Genomic DNA, 25465 nt, shown 5'->3' on the forward strand with positions numbered 1-25465 from the left:
GCTGATCTCTGAGGGTCCAGCCTTCCCCTCAGGGCTTCCTCTCTCTCAGCTGCAGGCTGGCACAGGGCTTTTCTCTCAGGGATTCCTCTCTGTCTTGCCATAAGGATCATTTCTTTCTGGGTCTTCTATTTCAGTCTCAGCTATTCTGGTCTCTTCCCAAGGTCAGCTGCAAACTATCAGGCAAATGGCTCACCTCACCCTGGGTTCCCATAATAAAAAATGACAGTGCTTTCTCTCTTGTCCCATGTATCTTCTTTAGTGAGTGTCCATTCATATCAGCCCACCAAGGGAACAAGGACTCAATCTGAGTCATGCCTTACTGACATGGTCAATCAAAGCCCTAATCTTAACAGGTAATTTAATCAAAGACATCTCAGCTGAATCTAATGCAATCAAAGGGTATCCTGTCAAATGGTGTATTACATTAACTGATTTTCTTGTGTTGAACCATTTTTGTATAACAGGGATAACAACTCCCCCCTCAATCCTGGTGTATAATTCTTTTAATATGCTGTTGGATTTGATTTGCAAATATTTTGTTGAGGATTTTTGCATCCTAATTCATGAGAGCAATTTGTTTGTAAGTTTTGTTTCTTGAGGTGAAATAATTTTCACCTCTTTATGTGACTTTGAAATTACAGTGATGTTGGCTTCATAGCATGAGTCAGGTAGTGTTCCCTCCTGTTTATTTTTTTTGAAGAGTTTCAGCAGGATTGTTGTTAATTTTTCTTGAAATGATTGGTAGAATTCACCCGTGAAGCCACCTGGTCCTGGGCTTTTTTTTTTTTAAGAAGTTGTGAATTAACAAAATAATCATTCGTGCCATAGAGAATTCCCATACAGGACCCCTCCACCAAAAGCTTACATTGTTGTGATACATTTGTTACAAATGGTAAAAGAACATTACTGTAATATTATTACTATTATAGTCCACAGCTTATGTTTGGTGCATTTTCCCTATAAACCATTCTATTATTAACACCATATATTAGTATTGTATATTTATTATATTTCATGAGAGGATGTTTTTGGAACCACAGTCCTTCATTCACTACAGGGTTTGCTGTGTTACATGGCGCCTTGCTTCATACAATCCATCCAAAGTATATAACCCCCGGCTGTCAGTTTAATCAAGAGTTATCCTATCATTAGCTCAGTCCATTTCAGAATGTTTTTATTACTCCAAAGGGAAAAATCCCATATCCCCATTATTGACCTTAGCATTGATATGGTACCTTCTTGGCCACTGCTGTAAAAAATATTACAATATTAGTTATCTATAGTTTAAGTGTTACATTAGTTATATTTTCCCATGTATCTCCATATTCAAAACACATTGGTTAGCAGTCTGAGATTATTGATGAATTCCAAAAAGAAATATTGGATTATACTTGTAAACTGGTCTTTTCCTCTAGGCATATTAGAGTGTATTGGATTCAGAGGTTTTACTTTTACTTAATTAAATAATGATTAAGACTTTGATTGGTCCACATCAGTAGGACATTGCATGCCCGTCCCCTTGGTGGGTGGGAACTCACAGAGAAATGCACTGCAGAGAGGGGAGGTTGGAGTTTTGAGCTAGAGCCCCAGGAAGTAAGTACACAGAGGAATTTGATATGAGGAAAAAGAAGGCCCCAGGAAGGGAGACAAGCCATTCACCTGTAAGTTTGCAGTTGCAAAGATCAGAGAATGAGCAGCTGAGTCTAGAGAGAGGCAAGTCCCTGGAAGAGAGGAACCCAGGAAGCCTGGCAGGTGTCAGCATCCACCTTGCTTCAGCATGTGGCAGTAGACTGGTGAGGGAAGTAACTTACCCTTTATGGCCTGGTAACTGTAAATTTCTATCCCAAATAAATACCCTTTATAAAATCCAACAGAGTTTTGGCATTTTACATCAGCACCCTTTGGCTAATACACATTGCAATAGAGGAACATTCTTGTAATTGTACTATTAACCGTAATCATCATCCACCACTGAAATTACTATGTTATACAGTCCCTAGATTATTCTAGCCTTCTTTCAATTGATATTAACCTTCCAAGACTACCACTTTCATCCAAAATTACATTTATAAATCAGCAGTGTTGATTATATTCCCCGTAATGTGTAACTTTCAACTCTAACAATTTCCCTACCTTTATCATCCCCATAAATTCAGCATCATTTCCCCCTTCACAACCCATATTCTATTTCCTAGTCACCTGTACTCTATAGTTTAAATTCGTGAGTTTATTATTCATATTTAGTTCATATTAGTGAGACCATAAAATATTTGTCTTGCTTATTTCACTCTGCATAATGTCCTCAAGTTTCATCCATGTTGTCATATGCATCCTGACTTCATTTCTTCAGCTGAATAGTATTTCATCATATGTATATAACAGCATTTTGTTTATTGAATCATCATTTGATGGACACTTAGTTTGTATCCATCTTTTAGCAATTGTGAATAATGCTGCTATAAACATCTGCATGCGAATGACTGCTTCCCTGTTTTCTGAATGTATTACTGAATATATTCCTAGTAGCAGGATTTCCAGATCATATTGCATTTCTCTATTTAGCTTCCTGAGGAATTGCCAAACTGTCCTCCACAGAGGCTGCAACATTTTACATTCCCACTAACAATGAAGGAGCGTTCTTATTTCTCCACATCTTCTCCAGCACTTGTAGTTTTCTGTTTTGTTTTTTTTTAAACTTCCTTTCTGTAAGGCATGAAATGATACCTCATTGTAGTTTTGATCTGCATTTCCCTAACACCTAGTAATATTGATCTTCTTTTCATGTGCTTTTTGGCCATTTGTGTTTTTCCTTTGGAAAAATTTCTGTAAAAGTCTTCTATCCATTTTTTTAAAAGATTTATTTATTTATTTATCTCCCCTCTCCTACCCCCCTCCTCCCATTGTCTGCTCTCTGTGTCCATTTGCTGTGTATTTTCTGTGTCCTCTTGCACAATTTTTGTCATGCAGCACCGGGAAACTGTGTTGCTTTTTTTTGTTGCATCATCTTGCTGTGTCAGCTCTCCGTGTGTGTGGCACCATTCCTGGGCAGGTTGTGCTTTTTTCACATGGGGCAGTTCTCCTTTCCAGGGCACACTCCCTGTGCATGGGGCTCCCCTACATGGGGGACACCGCTGTGTGGCAAGACACTCCTTGCGCGCATCAGCACTGCGCATGGGCCAGCTCCACACGGGTCAGGAGGCCCTGGGTACCGAACCCTGGACCTTCCATATGCAGGCATTCACTCTATCAGTTGAGCCACAACTGCTTACTTATCCATTTTTTAAATTAGGTTGCTTGCTTTTTTATTGTTGTGTGATCTCTTTATATAACATGTAGATCAAGCCCTTATGGAACATGTGGTTTCCAAAAAATTTCTCCCAGTGAGTAGGCTGATTTACACCTTCTTAAAGAAGACATTTGAGGCACAAAAGTGTTTAGTTTTGAGGAGGTCCCAATTAGCTAATTTTCTTTCCTTGCTCATACTTTGGATGTAAGGTTTAAGAAACCACCATCTACCACAAGATCTTGATGATGTTCCTTACATTTTCTTCTAGGAAATTTAGGGCTCTAATTTTTATATTTTGGTCCTTGAATCATTTTAAGTTAATTTTTGTGTAAGGTATGAAATAAGGATCTTTCTTCTTTATTTTAACTATGGATATCCAGTTCTCCCAGCATAATTTGTTGAATAGACTATGCTGACACAACTGGGTGGTTTTGAAAGATTTATCCAATTACATGACCATCGATGTGAGGGTCTATTTCTGAATTCTTGATTTGGTTCCATTGGTCAATATGTCTATCTTTATCCTAGTACCATGCTGTTTTTTATAGTGTATCCAAGTAATGGGCTTTAAAGTCAGCATGTTAGAATCCTCCAACTTCATTTTTCATTTTAAAGATGCTTTTGGCCATTCAAAACCCCTTACCCTTCCAAACCAATTTGATAATTGGCTTTTCCTTTGCTGTAAAACAGGCTGCTGGATTTTTTATTTGGATTACATTGAATCTTAAATCAATTTAGGTAAAATTGACATCTTAACTATAATTAGTATTCCAATCCATGACATGAAATGTCCTTCCACTTATTTAGGTCTTCTTGGTTTCTTTTATCAATATTTTGTAGTTTTCTGAGGACAGGTCTTTTATATCCTTGGTTAAATTTATTCCAAAATATTTGATTTTTTTAGTTGCTTTTGGAAATGTAATTTTTCCGACTTCCTTCTCAGATTGCTTAACAGTAGTGTGTAGAAATGCTACTGATTTTTGAGTATTCATCTTGTATCATGCAACTTTGTTGAACTTGTCTATTATTTCTAGTAGTTTTGTTGTAGATTTTTCAGAGTTTTCTATATGCAGGATCATATCATCAACAAATAACAGAAGTTTTACTTCTTCCTTTCCTATTTGGGTGCCTTTATTTCTTTTTCTTGTGAAACTCCTCTGGCAAGAACTTTTACTACAGTGTTAAGTAACAGTGGTGGCAGTGGGCATCCTTCTCTTATTCCCAATCTCAGAGGGAAAGCTTTCAGTCTTTCACCATTGAGTACAATGCTAGATGTGTTTTTTTTTCATATATGCACTTTGCTATGTTGAGAAAAGTCTATTCCATTCCTATCTTTTGAAGTGTTTTCTTCAAGAAAGGATGTTGGATTTTGTCAAAAGCCTTTTCTGCATCAAATCAAGATGGCTAGGTGATTTTTATTCTTCAATTTATTAATGTGGTGTACTTCTTGTGTTGAACCACCCTTGAACACCTGGGTTAAAAACCCACTTGACTGTGGTGTGTGATTCTTTTAATGTGTTTTGGATTCAGTTAGCATCTCAGTTTGCCACAGAGGTGCCAATGCATAGTACCAGATTATAAGCAGAATTTTATTTAGGGTAAAATTTCACAATTCTGAGGCTGTGAAATGTCCAAATCAAAGCACCATCGGCAAAGATGCTTTCTCACCAGAGTCAGCTTCTGGTGACCCTGGTGTCCTGCCACGTGGTGAAGCAAGATGGCTACCAATCTCTGCCAATGTCCCTGCGTTCCTCTCCAGAATCTACAATCTCCCAGACTTCAGCTGCAGGCAACCAGGAATAATGCTTGTCTTTTTAGCCTTGAGCTGTTCCATGAGCCCAGTCTCTTTGGGGCTTCATGCTTAAGCTTTGGGTGCTAGTAATCCTTGAGTCTTCTGTCATGTGACAGGAACAAAAATGGCAGAACTCCCTTTTCCTATGTCTCTCTCTATGTCTTTCTTTACATAAGACCCAGAAAGAGGGTGGAGAGTCAACCTGAGTCATGTCTCACTTATGTAGTCCAATCTAAAGGGTCTCACAACCCATAGGAATAGATAAGTTTAAAAACATAGTCTCTTGGGATTCAAAAAAGAACTTCAAACCACCACAGCAAGTATTTTTTTAGACTTTTTGCATCTATATACATTAGAGAAACTGGCCTGGGATCCATGAGCACTTGAGAAGAATGTATATCCTGCAACTTTGGGGTCCAATATTCTGTATATATATACATAAATTAGACTTAGTTAATTTTTCAATTTTTCAAGTTATCTTTTTCCTTACTGATCCTGTTTATAGATGTTCTGTCTATGAGAGTCGTAGACTGAAATATCTATGATTATAGAGATGTTATTTCTCCCTTCAATTTGCTCAGTATTTGTCTCATGCATTTTGTGGCACCCTGTTTAGGTGATAAACATTTAAGATTGCTATTTTTACTTGGTGATTTGCCTCTATTATTATTTATACATGATGTCTTTCTTTGTCTTTTTTAAGATTTTTGCATTTAAAGTCCATTTTGTCTGATATTACTATACCTACCCCAGCACTTTTCTAGTTAATGTTTGTGTTGAATCTTTTTCCAACCTTTCACTTTCAACATATTGGATTTGTGTCTTAGGTGAGCCTCTTGTTGAGAACATATAGATATATCATTTTTTAAAATCCATTTTGCCAGTCTGTGTCTTTTGGCTATCAAATTTAATCCATTAAACCTCAATATTATTATTAATATAAAGACAGTACTTACTTCAACCATTTTATATTCTGGCTTTCATTCATCACACCTTATTTTTCTCTTTTTTAACTCTCTCAGTTACCATACCTGAAAATCTTCATTTCTCTACTTTCCTCCAGGATTCTCTCTCTTGTCTTTTCCTTTCAGCCTGCAGAACTCCCTTTAGTATTTCTTGTAGGGTAGTTTTCATGTTAATGAACTCTCTCAGTTTCTGTTTACCTGTGAATATTTAAAACTCACCTTCATTTTTAAGGACTGTTTTGCCAGATAAACAATTTTTTAGCCGTTTTTAATTCTTAACATCTTAGAAAGTATCATTGCCTTTTTGCTTCTATGTTTTTTTTTTATGACAAAGCAGCACTTACTTTTACTGGGTGTCTCTTATATTAGATGAATCACTTTTTCTCTTGTTACTTTAAGAATTTTCTCTTTATCTTTTGACCGTCTGATTAATATGTCTCAGAATAGATCTATTTGGACTTGTTTTGTTTGGAAAATACTGCACTTCTTGGATGTAAATATCTTTGTCTTTTAGAAACATTGGGATATTTTTGACCATTAACTTCTCATATGATTTTCCTGTTCCCTTTCCCTTCTCTTCTCCTTCTAGAAAACCAGTGTCATATATGTTTGTGCAGTTCACAGTGTCATTCAAGTTTCTAAGAACCTGCTCAATTTATTTCTATTCTTTTTGCTATCTTCTGTCTGTCAATTTTGGATGTTCTGTTTTCTAACTCACTGGTCCTTCCTTCTGCTACCTCAAATCTTCTGATGTTACAAGCCTCTAATACATTTTTAATTTCATCTATTGTGTCTTTCATTCCCATAAGTTTTGTTATTTTTCTTTGCATGCTTTCAAATTCTTCTTTATGTTCTCTCAGTATTTCTTAATACCTTTTATCTCTTTAATTTATTTAACCTTATTTTCCTTAATCTACTTGAATTGATTTAGATTTGTTTGTGAATCATTGATTTGTTGTTTTAAATCTGGTGTTGTTTCTGTACTTTTAATTTGTTCCTTTGATTGAGCCATGTCTTCCTACTTCTTAGTATGGTGTGTAATTTTTTGCTGATGTCTGGGCATGTGATTTTCTTTATGAATTTACTCTTGAGGTCAGTTTTTCTCTCTTGTCTAGGGTTTTCATGTTGATTGGCTTAATGTTAAAATTTTTCTTTGACACTCAGTACAACTTATTTTAGACCTTTAGAATAGCTCATGTTTAATTGTTCAGATTTCTTCAACTATTATTTGTCTGATTCTTCCCCTGGATACATGGTACAATTTTTGAGATTGCACTCTATGTACAACTGTTTCACCCCCCAGGAGAAAACCTCCTTTCCCCTCTTCCTCCTTGAGGAATGCTGATCTGTTCTGTTGATTTTGATTTGCCTCTGTAGCTTTTTAACACTCCTTTCACTATCTCTAGGTGCCTTTACCGGAGCTCTTATTCTGGGAGAAATTTCCTCCCAGAGAGGCCTATCTCAACTCAGTGTTTCCCAGTTAAAACAGGACCAGAAGGGGAAGCAGATGTGGCTCAATCAACTGGGCTCCCATCTACCATATGGGAGGCCCTGGGTTCATGTCCCAGGGCTTCCTTGTGAAGGCAGGCTCACCTGCGCCTGCAGAGAGCTGACAGCCTGTGGCCTGCAGAGAGCTGGAACAGCAAGATGACACAACAAAGGGAAACACGCAGACACAGAAGAATGTGCAGTGAATGGACACGGAGAGCAGACAGCAAGCAAGTGGCAAGGGGGGGAGGAGATTAAAAAAAGAAAACAGGCAAAGAGATAAAGGAAAAAAAGTTAAAAAACAAAAACCAGAGCCAGGGACCTATCAAAGAAGGGTGTAAATCAGTTCCAAAGTTCCCTGGGGGGAAGGACCTGGAAAGCGTCCATCTACTCTTGACATCTCCTTGAATCTGTGCTTTCCTGGTCTACCCAATAGATGGTGCTCTCCATCCAACTCTTCCCCACAGCCCTGAGTTGGTACTGAGTCTTAAATTCTCAACCAACTCCATCCCTGCCAAGTGTGTGTTTCATATCAAGGCTGCCAGTCACTTTTGGCCAGGATAGTTTGAAACTATTGCACAGATCCCAGACACAGGGATCTGAATCCTCTATTCAAAAGCTTCAGTCTGTACTGGGCAATGTCCTCCCCTATTCTTGGGGAATAGCCACCCTTCAACAAATGGTTCCCCCCATCCCAGGAAGTTTCTGTGTCTCTAAATCAACCCTGCTTCCTCTCCTGCTGTGCAGGGTGGTTGAAACAGAAGCTGTGGGCTGCATTCTATCCTGGGCAGGTTGAAACTCTAGCTGTCCTGGAATTGGAGCCCAGCACTCCAAATTCACTAATCGAAAACCACATTCTGTGCCTGGCCATACCCCTACCCTCTTTTCTTGGGGAGGAACTGCCCTTCAGCAAACTCTGAGAAGTTACTGTCTCTAAATGAGCCCCTCTTCCTCCTTTGCTGAGGGTGGAGTTGAGAGTGGCTGTTGGCTTCTTTTTATTCTGGGCATTTTGAAATGATAGGTGATCTCAGAAGTGGAGCCCAGCAATCTGAATTTGCTAATCAAAAGCCACAGTCAGTGCCCAGCCATGACCCCCCTCCCTTTCTTGGGAAAGAGAATTTCTATTTCTAGCCAGGGGCTGGCTCCTCAGGCAGCCTGACATACCAGTAGGGATGGGCGCCAACCTCCACTGTGTGGAAAGATCTACTTATAGACCTTCACAGCAGTTTATCCATCTCTTCACTCTGTTCTCCCCTGGAGAGTATATGGTGTTCTAGTCAAAACTCCCAAACAGTTGTTTCAGACAGTTTCTGGCAGTTTCCTAGCTGTCTTGAAGTCAAACTGATTCCTAGAGCTCCTTGCTGTGCCTTCTTGGCTCTGGACACCTCTGGTTCCTTTTTAAAATTTCTGTATCTTTACTAAGAATCTCATTGCTCATTCATTCATTTCCTTATATACTTTAGAGGTTTTTCTTCATTTTCCTTTATCTGCCTGAACATTTTTAAGATCACGTTTTAAAGTCATTGTATGGCATGTCCACAGTCTGGTCTTCTTTTGTATTTCGATGTATTTATCCCCGTCCTTTGGGTGCCCCATCCTATCATGTTTGTTTGTCCTGTACTCTTTTTGCACACTGTACATTTTACATATTTTAAATTGTTAGGTAGCTGATTTATTCCCTGATATGTCTGTGTCTTGAATTTGTAACCAGCTGGGGATACGACAGAGGTTTCCTTGAGGGTCAACCCTGCTATCAGGACGTTTCACCCGAGGTAAATGGAAAGTGAAGGGTCCTTCTTGTGTTTTCTGAGCCTGTGGGGTTGTCCTGGGTTTGAGCTTACTAGTTTCTTTGAAGTTCTTTTGCTTACATGAGTTGGAACCTCCTTCTATTTCCCAGGAGACAGACCATCTGTCTCTCCTGGGTGTTTGAATTAGGTAAATCTTTGTTCCAGTCCATTTGCCCCAGGAGTTTTTTACACTGTTTCCACCATCTCCAGTGGCTTTGGCCTAGAGGGACTACTGTGGTTGGGGTTCCCACTGGAGTGTAGTTTCCCAAATCAGTCTTTCCCAGCCAGAGCCAGGCCAAGGACCCATCAAGTGGGCACAGGCCAGCCCCAACTCCCTGGAGAGGCATCAGGGAGGGTGCCAGGAGATTTTCCAACCATTCCACAAAGCTGTGCTTTCTTAGATTACCCAGCAAATGAGCCCTTCGACTGTCTCCCATAGCTCAGAGGAGGCATAGCATTTTTCAGTCTCCTCCACTGCCCTTGTTGGAGTTGCTTGGTACAATGACCTCAGAGTCCCCAGTGATCAGCAGTCACTAAGCAAAAGGAATGATCATCAGTTGACCCTGCCTACATGTGGTTTTGGAAAAGTGGATTTTTACTTCACTTTCTGTCACCAGAGAGCTGGGCAGAGGCCACGCCCGATGGCAGCCTGCCATGAGATGGGGGATAGGGGCCAGTAACTGCTATGCCAAGAGAGAAATTACTAGTCTTTATAATCTATGAGCATCTTCCTTCCGCTCTTCCCTGGATGCTGTCCAGTGTTCTTCTGGACTTTGTAGTTTCAGAATAGCTGCTTCAGAAGGTTCTTGCCTGTTTAACAGTTGTTCTGTTGGAGGGAGTGAATCCTGAAATTTTCTTCTCCACCATCTTTCCACAATCCTCCAAAGTGGCACTTCCTAATGTACTTTTTTCTGTGCCCACCCAGTAGAAACACCATAAAGAGAGGAAGACAAGAGAAGAAGCATTGTCTACGAGGGTAAGGGGGAGCACTTCTGAGAGGGTGGCTCGTCACTTAGGTAGTCTCGAATTCTTTGATTCCTCCACCCCTGATCAAAAGCCACTGATCCTTCGAACATTTCTGACCCTTTTTGATTCTTATCTTAAATCATATGTTACCAGGAGGTTTTGTCTATTCCTTCCATATTTTAACCAAGTACTACAATAGCCTATTCCATGTCCTAAGATCATATGAGGGTATCTAGAACAGTAACAGGTAGGATTATTGAACAATTTTTGTATAGCCATCACATAGGCTTTTTTGTTATTGTTTGTTTGTTTGTTTGATTTAGGATTATTTTCAAATAATAGAGGAGCTGTCCACTAACAATCATGAATTCGGAGAGATAAATCAACAGGCAGGGAAAAATCCATAACATCACCTCACTCCAAGGCCCAAAGGAAGTCAAACCAAGAATTTATCAATTCCTGGAAGACCTGCCTTTCTCAGAGCTCTGCTCCTTCCCACACCCCATAAGCCTGTGCTCCTTTATCCCCAAAATCAAGTTTTCACGGAGAGACCTGGAGACCAGATTTCTTGGGAGAACCTCAATTTTAAATAAATATTCTGACTTCTAACTTGTTGAATAATATAGCAAGCCATCAATACCTGATCCTCTCTCCTGCTTGCTATTTCTTCTATTGCACAACCATTTGGTTTTTCTGGGTACCAGAGGTCTGGAATAAGAAATTTGACTGTCAAGGAACATAGTTTTAATTTCTTAGAGTAGGACAGCATTTTTTATGATTCCTAGTATAGTGAATTGAATAGTGTCATACAAAAAGATATGCCCAAGTCCTAATCAGCAGTACCTACATATGTAGTGTTAATTGGAAGTCTTGTAGATGCAATTGGGTGAATGATCTTGGGATGAGATCATCCTGGATTTAAGCTGGGGTCTAAATTCATTAACTGTTGTCCACATAAGAGAAAGGTGATGGAGATTTGAGACACAGAGACACACATAGAAGAAGGCAATATGAAGATAAAGCCATATATTGGAGTGAGGCATCTAAAAGTCAAGGAATGACAAGGATTGTTGGCACCAACAGTGGCTGAAAGATTCTCCCTCAGAGTCTCCAGAAAGAAGCAACCCTGCAGACACCTTGATTAAAGACTTCTGACTTCCACAGCTTTGAGAGAATAAAAATTTCTGTTGTTTTTAAGACACCAAATTTGTTGTTTCTTCCCTAGGAATCTAATACATCTGTTGTTATATTCTTACGGATTTCCCAAAGACCTCTCATCTCATAAAGACTTCTTAACATTTTCAAATCCCAGCCTTCTTTTCATTCTGCCTCTTAAATCATGTCAAACAGGATGGTATTGGATAACAAGAGAATTTTTTTCTCTGTTGCTTGGGAATATTTGTTATGGCCCAAAGCTGAGGGTATAAGAGTCTAAATGGCCCATCTTCTAAGTGGAGGGAATGATTAACCCTAACTTCCCCTCCAGTGATTGACTAAGACATTACTTCCTGCCATTCCTACATATTGACCCTCTAGTCAGTATGAAAGACAGAAAAGGAGAAAGGAAGATGAGTGCCTTCTTAGGGAATGAGTTTGTATAATCTGAAACTATTCTGTACAACCATATCCCTAGAAGAAATGAAAACAAGAGGAAGTTACGCAATAAGAGACACATTAGTAGAGTCATACAGGGACTACAAATGAGTTTTGACATTTTTCCCCTGGTTAAATATCTGATTAGCCAACGGACCTATTATGTGCTCCCTTCCCACAATGTATTTCAAGGAATTTGTGTATTTCATTTGTTGCCCAATTTATTGGCAAAAGGCTTCCAAAATATTCTTGCATTATCCTTTTAATGTTTGAAGAATCTTTGGTAATATACTATCTTTTCAAACATGAATGTGGTAATTAGTGCATCTCTCAATTTTTCATGTTATTTTTAGTTATAAATTTATTGATTGTATAGATCTTTCTAAAGAATTTGTAATTAAAATACCTTAAAAATCAAAATCCCAACCCAGATGGCTTCACAGGTTAATTCTATAAAATATAAGTATATCAACCTTACCAAATTCTCATCAAAATGACAGAGGGAAATTTTTTCTATCTCATATTTTCAGGCCTGATTATTCAGATATAGAAACTAAAGTTATTGTAAGAAAACTACAGAGTAATATCCTCGTGAGCTTAGATACAAAAAAATCTTAATTGTTAGTTTTTTAACCAAGAAAAACTCAAGATAGATAATAAATTATGACCTAGTGGAGACTATGCAAGTTTAGTTTAGTGTTAAATACGTAGTCAGTATAATCCACCATATTTATAGAATAAAAAAGAGTAGTATATAATCATCTCAAAATATGTAGAAAGACAACCAGCAAGATGGCAGTGGAATAGGGAGCTCCTAGAGTCAGCTCCTGTTACAGGGCGGTTAGTAAACACCCAGAGCTCTCTGGATCTAGCTGAAGCACCTGACTGGGGGCTCCAAGAGGCCAGAAGAGCATCCTGCCACGTCCTTTAAGGAATGGGAGGAGGAGGCTGCCCATCTGCAGAGAAGATTCATAAGCAGAGCTCTCCACGCCCCGGAGGCCGGTGCCCATCTTCCAATGGAGGCACAAACTGCCTCGGGAGCTGTTCTGTGGCGGAACTGAAAACTCCACTTCCCAAAAAAGGACAGGAAGAGACAGTTGGGCACCAACTTAAGCTATTGATGAGTAAATTCAGTGGGCTGAAGTATAATCCTAAGAACAGCTAAAGTTTGAAATTATCCAAGTCAGAAGGAGGCTGGTAGCTGACATCTTAACTCTGCTCCTGGCATGAGGGGAAATGGGGTAGAATGAAAACCACAGTGCTGGTAGGAACCAGCTTCTTTCCATCCAGGTCAGACTGCAGCTCTAGCCTGAGCACCAGCACTATCTCTGGCAGGGAGGAAGCTGGGGGCACCTGCGCCAGCCTCTCTGGGAAATTACCAGCCAAGTCACAGAGTCCAGTGATTATTTTACTTTAGCAGCGCAAGCCGCCCCAGGAGATATTTTGTGGCTGGAATTTGAAGCTCCATTTCCCAAAAAAACAGGGGAGGAAGAGGTGGTTGGCCACTGATTCAACTACTGATTAGTAAATTTGGCTGGCTAAAGTATAACCCTAAGAACAGCTAAAGGTTGAACCTGTCCAGGTCAGAAAGAGGCTGGTAGCTGCTATTCTGACTCCACTCCCAGCTTGAGGGGAAGCCAGGCTGACCGAAAATCACAGTGATGCAAGGAACCAGTTCCTTTCACCCAGATCAGCCTGCAGCCCTAGCCTAGACTTCAACGCATATCTGGCGGGGAGGCTGGTGGGCCCTGCACCAACCTATCCAGGTAACTGCAGGTACATTTGGCTGGCAGACTGAATAATCAGAAATCTACCAGGGCAACTGCAGTCAATCTTGGAACTGCATTGCATAGATTGCCGCCCACAACTTCAGCTCCATCCCTGCCCCAGACAGGGGAGAAAGGGGGAAGCTTCACCAGTCTCTCTGGGCAACTATAGTCTAGGCCTGCGTGACTTGGATTATTCCATACAGCTGTGATTCTGTCCCTACCCCTGGCAAAGGAGAAAGTTAGGAGAAGCTTCATTGGTCTCTGGGGCAATGAAGGCAGCTAGAGTCTCCACAGCTTACAGCACCAACTACAACTGCACAACCAGCAAGGGACAAAGGGTAGGAAGCCCTCAACTAAAGAGAAAAACTCCACCCAGAATAAATACTCTAATAAGACAGATGCCAAGACACCAACAAAAAATTACAATCCACACCAAGAAAAACAGGAAGATATGTCCTTGTTAAAGGAACAAGATAAGCCTCCAGATGACAAAAAGGAGTTGAGACAACTAATCATAGATGTTCAAACATATTTCCTTAATAAATTCAATGAGATGGCTAAAGAGATTAAGGATATTAAGAAGACATTGGATGAGCACAAAGAAGAATTTGAAAGCATACATAGAAAAGTAGCAGATCTTAAGGGAATGAAAGGCACAATAAATGAAATTTTAAAAACTTTGGAACCATATAATAGCAGATTTGAGGAGGCAGAAGAAAAGATTAGTGAGCTTGAAGAAATGGCCTCTGAAAGTGAACATACAAAGGAAGAGATGAAGAAAAGAATGGAATAAATTGAACAAGGTCTCAGGGAACTAAATGACAGCAAAAAAGCATGCAAACATACATGTCATGGGTGTCCCAGAAGGAGAAAAGAGGGGGAAAGGGACAGAAGGAATATTTAAAGAAATAATGGTAGAAAATTTCCCAACCCTATTGAAGGATATAGACATCCATGTCCAAGAACACAACATACTCCCATCTGAAAAAATCTGAATAGACCAACTCTAAGACACATGCCAATCAGAATGTCAAATGCCAAAGACAAAGAGAGAATTCTGAGAGCAGCAAGAAAAAAGCAATGTACAACATATAAGGGATACCCAATAACATTAAGTGCTGATTTCTTACCAGAAACCATGGAGGCAAGAAGACAGTGGTGTGATTTATTTAAGACACTACAAGAGAAAAATTTCCAGCCAAGAATCTTGTATCCAGCAAGATTGTCTTTCAAAAATGAGGGTGAGTTTAGAATATTCACAGATAAGCAGAAACTGAGAGAATTTCTGATGAAGAAACCAGATTGTCAGGAAATTCTACAGGGTGTGCTAGAGCCTTAAAAGAAAAGACAGGAGAGAAAGGCCTGAAAGAGAATGAAGATTATATCAATAAAGCAAAAATATCAATAAAGTCTTTTTTGACTAAAAGAGTCAAAAGCATCGTGAATATAAAATATGAGAGATAAAGCTATTCAGAAAACTACAACTCAGTGTTAAAAGAAATTCAAAAAGGCTGAAATAACTGGAAAAACATTCCATGCTCATGGATTGGAAGGTTAAATATTATTAAGATGTCAATTCTACTCAAATTGATATACAGATTCAATGCAATTCCTTATAAAAATTCCACCAGCAGTTTTTTAAAAATTTGAAAACGTGATTATCAAATTTATTTGGAAGGGTAAGCTGTCCTGAATAGCCAGAGACATCTTAAAAAGGAAAAGCAAACATTCATTTCCAAACTTTAAATCATGTCACCAACTATAGTGGCAAAAACAGCGTGGTACGGCATAAAGACAGACACACAGACCAATGGAACCAAATTTATGGCTCAGAAACAGACCCTCACATGTATGGTCAAGTGAATTTTTTTCTCTCTCTATTTTTTTCAAATGTTACATTAACAAAATATAAGGGGTCCCCCCATAACTCTCACCTCCCTCACCCCACCTCTCCCAAATCAACAACCTCTTTCATCATCGTGGCACATCCATTGCATTTGGTGAATACATTTTGGAGCACTGCTGCCCCACAGGGATAATGGCTTACATTGTAGTTCACACTCTCCCCCAGTCCACCCAGTGGGCCATGGCAGGACATACATTGTCCAGCATCTGTCCCTGTAGCATCACCCAGGACAACTGCAAGTCCTGAAAATGCCCCCACATCATATCTCTTCTTCGCTCTCCCTGCCCTTGTGCAGAACAATCCATTCAACAAATGGTGCTGAAAGAATTGGATATCCATGGTGCTGGCCCACTCCCTTTCCTTCACTCAGTCCAGTGCAGCTTGGGATTTGCTCAGGGGCAGCAGTGTACATCCACCCTACCTCCAACCAGGGCAGCAGTGAGACAACTCCACACATATCCAGCTACAGGGACCCAAGCCCAGAGAGATCCAGGGTGGGACACAAGTCCTGGAGGAGTGCTGAAATCAAAAGTGCCCCCAAGAGGAGGAAAGAGTGGGACTGTGGTAAACTGTTGCTGCAAAGTGCTATGTGCACTGAAACCAGATTCTGTTTACTGGACCACCTAAATGCAAAACAGACTTTTTTCTGGAATGACCCACCTTTCTGAATTGACCTGATCTGGCTCCCTGAAGCAGGATTCCCTAATGGGGAAGAAATCAGATGTAGAAAAGCCTCTTTTCCTGTCCTAGTGGTGTCAGGGATGGAGCCACAGGTGTGTGGGACACTAGTCCATGTGGGCCAAAAGTGGGGACAATCTGGTGCAGGTCACCAGCTTCCTCCCTGCAGGAGGCGGGGCTGAAACCCAGGCTAGGGATGGAAAGAAACCAGTCTCTGTTTTCACTGTGATTTCCAATCAGTCCCACTTCCCCTCATGCCAGGGACAGAGTTAAAATGGAAGCTACTGGCCTCTTCATGACTTTGACAGGTTCAAACCTTAGCTGTTCATAGGCTTGGACTTTAGCTAGCCGGGTCTACTAATCAGTAGCTGAAGTCATTGCCCAACCATCTCATCCTCCCCCATTTTATGGAAACGGAGCTTCCAACTCCAGCCAGGAAATAGCACCTGAGGTGTCTTGCCCTACCAGCGGGTGATGGGTACCGACCTCCATGATAGGGAGTGCTCTACTGACAAATCTTCACTGCAGATAGGCCATCTCCTCCTTTCATTCTTCCAACGAAGTTGCAGATGCCTTCTGGCCCCCTGGCCCACCAAATAGGTGATTTAGATAGATCTGGTGATTACTAACTGCTGAATCTTGGAGCAACCTCCTACCTTACTGTCATCTTTCACCGCCCTTATAACTCTGTTTTTTAATGCCTATGAATCAGAATACAGTTGAACAAGAAAAGTCATATTTTCCTGATAATGGACATAAAAATCATAAAGGGGTAAAATGGGATAAAAGCAAAATAAAGAGGGGAAACAGGGAGATATGGAAACAGAGGTGATGTATGCTATTGAAGCTAAGTTGGTATCTTTTCAAATTGAGAGGTTATAAATGTAGGATGTGTATTGTAAACCCCAGGGCAATCACAAAGAATTTTTAAAAGATACAGAAAGAGAAATCAGGAAGGGATCAGACAAAAAAAAACACATGACAAATAAAATCAAAGAATGAAATGGCTAAAGTAAATACTGCCCTTACAGTAATATCAGCGACTGGGGATTAAACTCCCCAATCAAAAGACATGAATGGCAGAATGGATAAAAAATATCATGGCCAAACTATATGTTGTTTACAAGAGACTCACCATAGACCAAAAGACACATATAGATTGAAAGTAAAAAACTGTAAAAAGAAATTCCAAGCAAATAGCAGCCGAAAAAGAACTAGGTATCTATACCTATATCAGACTAGTAGACATTAAGACAAAAGCTGTTAAAGAGACAAAGATGGACAATACATTTTAATGAAAGGTGCAGCCCACTAAAAAAAAAAAAGACAATCATAATTATTTAACAGCTCACCTTGCTGTCCCAAAATACATGAGGCAAATACTGGCAAAACTGAAGGGAGATATAGACACCTTTCCCATAATAGTTGGAAACTTTAACATAACACTCTTACCAATGGATGGAACATCTAGAAAGATCAATAAGCAAACAGAAACCTCGAATAATATAATAAAAAAGAAATTTTGGCCTAACAGAAACACACAACATTGCATTCCAAAACAGCAGGAAACATATTCTTCTCAAGCGTCCATGGATCATTCTCCAGGATAGACCACATGTTCATTCACAAAACATGTCTCAACAAATTGAAAAAAAATTGAAATTATGCAAAGCGTTTTCTCTGACCATAAAGGAATGAAGCTGGAAATCAAGAACGGGTGGAGAACTAGAAAATTCACAAATATGTGGAAGTTAAATAACACACTTTAAACAATCAGTGGATCAAAAAAGAATTTGCAAGGGAAAACAGTAAATACCCTGAGATAAATAAAAATAAGAACATAACATACCAACATTTATGGGATGTAGTGAAGGCAGTGCTGAGAGGGAAATTCATAATACTAAATACTTACATTAAAAAAGAACAAAGAGCTAAAATTAAAGACCTAAATGCACACCTGCAGGAATTAGAAAAAGTACAGCAATTTAACCCCAAAGAAAGCAAAAGGAAAAAAAAAAATGAAATTGATAATAAAAAAACAATAGGAGAATTAATAAAACCAAGAGTGTGTTCTTTTAAAAGGGCAATGTGGCAGCTTCAGATTATTTTATTAATCCCAAAAAGATCAAGATTATTTGTAAACTAATCTGTACTTCCAGGAGTGATACATTTTGATTGCATTAAATTCCGCTGAGGTGCCTTTGATTAGATTGCCTGAAAAGATCAGGGATTTTGATTTGACTAAGTCAGTGGGCGTGGCTCAGGTTGAGTCATCATGCTTTGCTGGGTTGGATATAAATGTACACTCACTCAAGAAGACACAGAGAGAACTCTTTCATTTTTGATCCTGCAATGTGACAAAGGAGAAAGTGCAGGGAGAGATGAACCATTTTGCCTGCTAGCTTACAGCCGACCTTGGGAAGAGAGCTGAGACTGACATAGGAACCCCACTTATGTGTACAGAGAGGGTGCGCTTGCTCCAGCATTTGAAGAAAGTGCATGTTTCATTCCATCGTTCAGGGAAGGTCTGGCTGCCCCAGGGTACAGAGGGCGGAGTGCATTCCCCATTGGATGGAGAGAGTGAGGTCACCACCCCACTGCTCTGAGGAGATTGGGCCTAGTCTGCATGGATTAGGGAGGTTGACGTCTCACTGTTCTGAGGGGGTTGGGAAGTTATGCCAGAGATTAGCAAGAATGTTGCCACCACCTCACTGTTCTAAGGGTATTGAAATTGTACTGCAGAGATTGGGGAAAGTGTGGCCGTCACCCCAGTGCTCTTGGAGGAGGAGGTCTGGAGCTCAGTTGCCACCTAGATGCTTGGTGAGGGTGGAACCAAGAAAATGGCCATTGTGCAAATCCGTGGGAAGAGTGGGCCCCATGAGGCCCTGAGAAGAAGAAATCAATCATTTTAAGGATGAGTCTCAATCTAATGGTGTATGCCCTGCAGGTTTTTGGAACTGTTTGGGAATGTGATAGGTGATTCCTTCCCAAAATCTTATGGTAATGCAAGTGTTTATCCTATGTCTGTACCTCATTTGTATATTTTAAGTAGATAACTTGTTTTGCAAGTTTCACAGGTTTACAGAGAGAGGGAACTTTGCCTCAAGACAAACTGTATTCCTATAACTGATTTTGATGTGATATTGTACTTAGCATTGCTACTGAAATGATGTAAGGTTTTTTTGAATATTGTAATGTCTTTTCGGGATTCCAAGGGTGAATTGCGGCAGTTCGACATTGTTTTATAAATCCCCAAAGAGAAAGATTATATTTTAAACTAATATATTCTTCTGGGAGTGATACCCCTGACTGCATTAAATTCAACTGAGGTGTCTTTGATTAGATTACTTAAAAATGCATATACCTATGAATGTTATCTTTCAAAAATCAAACTTAGTCATTGCCATAGATTCTGTGGGGAGAGGGAGAAAAGAATGGGTGGAACATAGGGCATTTTGGGGGCATTGGAATTGTTCTGCATGATCTTGCAATGATGGATAGAGGCCATTATACATTTTGTCAGAACCTGTTAAAGTATATGGTACAAAATGTAAACCATAACGTAAGCCATTGGCCATGGTTAGTAGCAATGCTTGGGTATATGCTCTTCAATTAGTATTTGCTAATACAAATGTACCATACTCGTATTAGTCACCCAAATGTGTGCTGATGCAAAATACCAGAAATTGGTTGGCTTTTATAAAGGATATTTATTTAGGGTAGAAGATCTCCCCAATGTATTAACATTAGACTCATTTATAATTTTCCAATTTATGGTTCTTCTTTCTGTTGATTTTCTGGATGTTGATATGCTGGGTGAACCCTGCATCTCATCAGAGTTGCAGCCAACACCTACTCTCCAGTTAATTGGCTGACCCCTGGACAACTAAAAAAAGGAGGAGGATGAACAATGTCCATCCCAAAAAACAGAGTATCTACAACTGTAAGCAAGACAGTTCCATCCATCTACCCCGTGGGATCTACACCTGCTCTCAATCAAAAGCAGATAGGGCACCACCATCCTCAAAACCTCAAGATTGAGGAATGAAAAGACATGGGGTGGGGAAATGCAACTATGGACTAAAGCTGATTACTTATTACTCCCATAATGGAAGAGCTTGTAATATTGATTTAAAGATAGTGGTCACCATAGCTTCTGAAGAGAAGGAGAGGGAAAAATAGGTATAATGTGGGGCATTTTTGGAACATTGGAATTGTTCTGTATGATATTGCAATGATGGTTAAACGCTGTTATACACTTTGTTGAAACCTATAAAATTGTGTGGTACAAAATGTAAATCATAATGTAAACTATAGACCATAATTAGTAGTAATGCTTCAGTATGTGTTCATCAATGGTAACAAATGCACCACACTAATGAAAGATGCTGTTAATGGGGACAAATGTGGGAGGGGAGGCAGTGGAATTTATGGTAATCCCCTATATTTTCAATATAACACTTATGTAATATAAAGCACCTCTAAAAATAAAGAAAAATGCTTAATAAAAAAGAAAAGATGCTTAAAATGATTAGCTATCAGAAATAAAAACTGTGATTAGATACCACTTTGCACCCACAAGGAAGCTATAACAATAATATTAAAAAGACAGATAATAACAAATGTATCCCAGGATGTGGTGAAGTTGGAGCCTTCACACATTGCTTGTGGAAACATAAAATGTTGCATGTGATTTAGAAAACAATCTGAACATTCCTAAAATGTTAACCATGAAGTTACCATATGATCCAGCAATTCCATCTCCAGGTACATACCCAAGAGAAATGAAAACACATGTCCACATAAAAACTGGTAAATGAATGTTCATAGCATTATTCATATTATCCAGTGCAGCATTATTCATATTATCCAAAATTATAACCAATTGAAATATTCATCAACTCAGGAATGTATCATCAAAATGTGGTATGGTATATCTGCTACATGTTACAGTATGGATGAACCTTGAAAACATTATGCTAAGAGAAAGAAGCCAGACACAAGAGGACACATGCCATTGTACGATTCCATTTTTATGAAATGCTCAAAAGAGGCAAATCTAGAGGCAGAATATAGATTAGCATTTTTCAGGGTTCTAGGGAGGATGAGGGCATGAGTATTGACTGCTAATGTGTACATGGTTTCTTTTTGGGACAATGAAAATGTCTTGGAATTAAACAATTTTTAAATTGCACACTCTTTTTTTTTTTTAATTTCTCTCCCCTTCTCCCCCCCCCCGCCCCAGTTGTCTGTTCTCTGTGTCTATTTGCTGCGTATTAATTGCACACTCTTGTGAACATATTATAACCACTGAATTGTACACTTTAAAAAGCTGAATACTATGCTTATGTGAATGATATCTCAATAGTTTTGGTGCTGGTGGAGGTTTAGACACATTAATCACGGATACAGACTATGTAACCTAGAAACAGACCCATGAAAGTTTGGCCATTTGATTTTTGACGAAGAAGAAAAAGCAATTCAATGGAGAAAGGAAAGTCTTTTCAAGAAGCAGTACCAGAACAATTGAACATCCATAGGCCAAAAAGAAAAAGAATCTTGACCTAACTCCACCAGATCACTAAAAGATTAAGTGAAAATTGGCGGCAACAGTAGTAATGGCAGCTGGACTAAACAGGTCACTGGCAGGTATTTTATGTGAGGGGTTGTAAGGAAGGAAATGACTGTTGCTACTCGCATGACCTCTCTGACAGTCCATTTGGCAGGGGTTCTTAACCAGGGGTCCGTGAGCTTGAATTGAACCTCAAAAAAAACCCATTATTCTTGTGGGGACGTGTTGGTGTGGGTGTGATATATTTATTAAATGATACACAGTGTAGTGTGGACTTAGCAAGGGGTCCATGGTTTTCTCCTGACTGGCAAAGGGGTCTATGGAACAAGAAAGGTTAAAATCCCTTCCATATGGGGTCGTGTGCAAGTAGTTTCAGCGAGGGTACTTTATTTACGGAGACCACAGCAGATATGAACATAATAATCCATTGAAACAGGAAGAACTGCTGCAGATCTGACTGTGAAATCATCCCTTGCTGATTCCTCAAGTCTCTCATCAGTAGTTGAAATGAGGGCAGGCAAAGCTGAGTCAAGAAATTCAAACTTGTGCAAGCATAGGTGCAGGCACAGAAGACTGGGTTAATACCACTGAGTTTGTTTCTGGACAGCCCTACTGTGACCCTGTATTAGTCAGCCAAAGGGGTGCTGATGCAAAACACCAGAAATCGGTTTGTTTTTATAAAGGGTATTTATTTGGGGTAGGAACTTACGGATACCAGGCCATAAAGCGTAAGGTACTTCCCTCACTAAAGTCTATTTCCATGTGTTGGAGCAAGATAACTGCCAACGTCTGCCAGGGTTCAGGCTTCCTGGGTTCCTCCCTTCCTGGGACTTGTTTCTCTTTCCTCTGTGAGCTCACATCCCAGGGCTCCAGCTTAACGCTTCAGCATCAGACTCCAACATCAAAGCTCCAACATCAAAAACCACCAACTCTGTCCTTTGCCATGCCTTTTATCTGTGAGTCCCCACCTTTTGGTGGCATACTGGCATAAGAAGTTTACATAATTACTTAATCAAGTAAACCGATGAATCCAATATAATCTAATATGACCAGATGAGAAGATCAGTTTACTAATATCCAATATTTCTTTTTGGAATTCATCAATAATATCAAACTGCTACTGACCCTATTGCCCCTTCCTGCACTGAAGCACCCCCCCCCCCCCAGGGCTCAGTGACCAAGGAAGAATCAGAGAAAGAGCAAACATCTGTGGAAAGAAGCAGCTTTGTTCTATGCTGCAGTGGAAGAGTGAGGATATGGGGAGAATTCCATGGAGAGTCATATGACATACGTGGGCTGTAGGTGTTACATCCAAAGGATGCTGCCCAGAAATCACAGCATATAACATCTTGCACTGAGGTCCATGAGAAGGACATGGAGCTCTATTTGCTGTCCAGTGTAAGGGCATTGCTTGTGGGATCTGCATGGAAGTGGTCTACAAGAAAGCCAACCCCAGCAGGCGCTGCTCTGGAATTCTCTCCAACTGCAACCACACCTATTGTCTCAAGTGTATTTGCAAGTGGAGGAGTGCTAAGCAATTTGAGAGCAAGATTATAAAGTCCTGCCCAGATTGCCAGATCACATCTAACTTTGTCATTCCAAGTAAGTAATGCGTGAAGGAGAAAGAAGAGAAGCAGGACCTCATTCAGAAATACAAGGGGGCAATGAGCAACAAGGTATGCAGGTGTTTTGATGAAGAAGGTGGGAGCTGCTGATTTGGAGTGAACTGCTTTTACAAGCACGGGTGCCCTGATGGCTATAGAGAGGAGCCATAGAGCAGAAAGTGGGAACATTGGGCAGACCCGGGCCCAAGGAAGGAACCACCTCAGCGAGCTCACTGAAGAAAGAGAGAGCAGCAATCCTTTGACAACGGTAAAGAAGAGATCGTCACCTTTGAGGTGGGCAAAAGCTGCTTACGCTTCTGGCTGCAGGTGGGGCTGATGACCTGACAGGTTCTGATTCCACGTATCTCCAAGGAGATGCATGGCACAGAGCTTTTGGAAGTGTAGGTCATCATCAGAAAAGGCCTCTAAGAAGTAGGTCTTAAAGAACTTGCCAAAGAGATTCTTGTCAAAGCAGAACCATTTATAAATGTGTTGAAAGAAGCAGGGGCAGAATCTTCCGGCGGTGAAGAGGAAGATGAAGATGAGAACATTGCGGTGGTGCATCTGAAGATTGCCGGTGTACCTAGAGTTGAAACTGTGACGTCTGACCATAAGGATGACGATGTTGATATTGATGTGCGGCTGGGGCGGCTTGCACCCCGATGCTGACGGGGGGGTTTGGAGGGGTCAGACTAGACTGCAGTGGCGTCTGATGCTATGGCAGACAGCATCAGAGGGGCTCTCAGGCGTGGAGGACGCACGGCGAGGGGAGGAAGAAAGCCGCGGAGACCAGGTTTGTGCGCAAGTCCCGTTTATTGTGGAAGGGGACACAGCTTTATAGGGTTAGGGACTGCGTGGAGGGATTTGATAGGTGCGGGCGCGGGTACTGCTTCCTGATAGGTGATTGTAAGCGGTTGCTAAGCAGAGGGCTGGCTGAGAGGTTTGGAATAGGGGAGGGGAAAGGGGGAGTGAGAGCTGGCCGGATGTTGGGCTAGGTGGGAGATAAAAAGGGGGAGGGCAGCGCCGGCCAGCCGCTAGCAGCAAAGGCCTAGTCAGGCGTGGTCACCTTATCTAGGCCCAGTGGGCAGAGGCGGTATCACTTCTTGCCGCACCGTTTGCTACTGTGGCAAGCCGGGCGCCCTTCCTCCCACATTGATGTCCTTTATTTATTTTTATTTTTATTTTTTTAATTTCCCCCCTCCCCCGGTTGTCTGTTCTTGGTGTCTATTTGCTGCGTCTTGTTTCTTTGTCCGCTTCTGTTGTCGTCAGCGGCACGGGAAGTGTGGGCGGCGGCATTCCTGGGCAGGCTGCTCTTTCCTTTCACGCTGGGTGGCTCTCCTCACGGGCGCACTCCTTGCGCGTGGGGCTCCCCTATGCAGGGACACCCTTGCGTGGCACGGCACTCCTTGCGCGCATCAGCACTGCGCATGGCCAGCTCCACATGGGTCAAGGAGGCCTGGGGTTTGAACCGCGGACCTCCCATGTGGTAGACGGACGCCCTAACCACTGGGCCAAAGTTCGTTTCCCTTGATGTCCTTTAAACTGATGGGTGCAAATTAGCTTAACAGTGTAATATTGCAAATTTTTCTGCATTATCGGCCAGAAATGCAACACGTACATGCAAAAGCTAAAATGGTTTAACAGCATGCTATAAATACATTTTATACGAAAGTTGTTTTACTGTTAGTGGTTTATAATTAATCCCAACGAGACATCTAGGGAGATCGTACTCATCAGTGGGCAAACGCAGTTTGTTTATTCACAGCATGTTTCCTTTGAAAAACTAGTGGTGGACACATGTGGGTCACATTCATACAGTTATTAAAAATAAAGATTTGTTTTTGGCCAAAAAAAACACAGAGATATTGCTACTCTCTCCATTAACCAATACTTCCTACTGACAATAATTTATAATGAATAATCAAGAGCATGAGTAAACCCCATTTTAGACACCCACACACACAATTACACACCCACCCACACACAGTGAAAAGGTGGATAATTTGAACTTTGTGAATCATTAAACTAAAGAAAACATTCTAATTCATAATTATTAAGT

The 25465-nt window shown here is 40.5% G+C and overlaps 1 pseudogene; it reads left to right on the plus strand.

The window, feature by feature from the left end:
• The window catches only part of LOC101445680 (E3 ubiquitin-protein ligase makorin-1-like), a 39081-nt pseudogene extending 15006 nt beyond the window's left edge, over positions 1 to 24075 (plus strand).
• Positions 24076 to 25465: the final 1390 nt, after the last annotated feature.

This window comes from Dasypus novemcinctus, chromosome 3 (genome assembly GCF_030445035.2).
Source record: "Dasypus novemcinctus isolate mDasNov1 chromosome 3, mDasNov1.1.hap2, whole genome shotgun sequence".
NCBI lineage: Eukaryota > Metazoa > Chordata > Mammalia > Cingulata > Dasypodidae > Dasypus > Dasypus novemcinctus.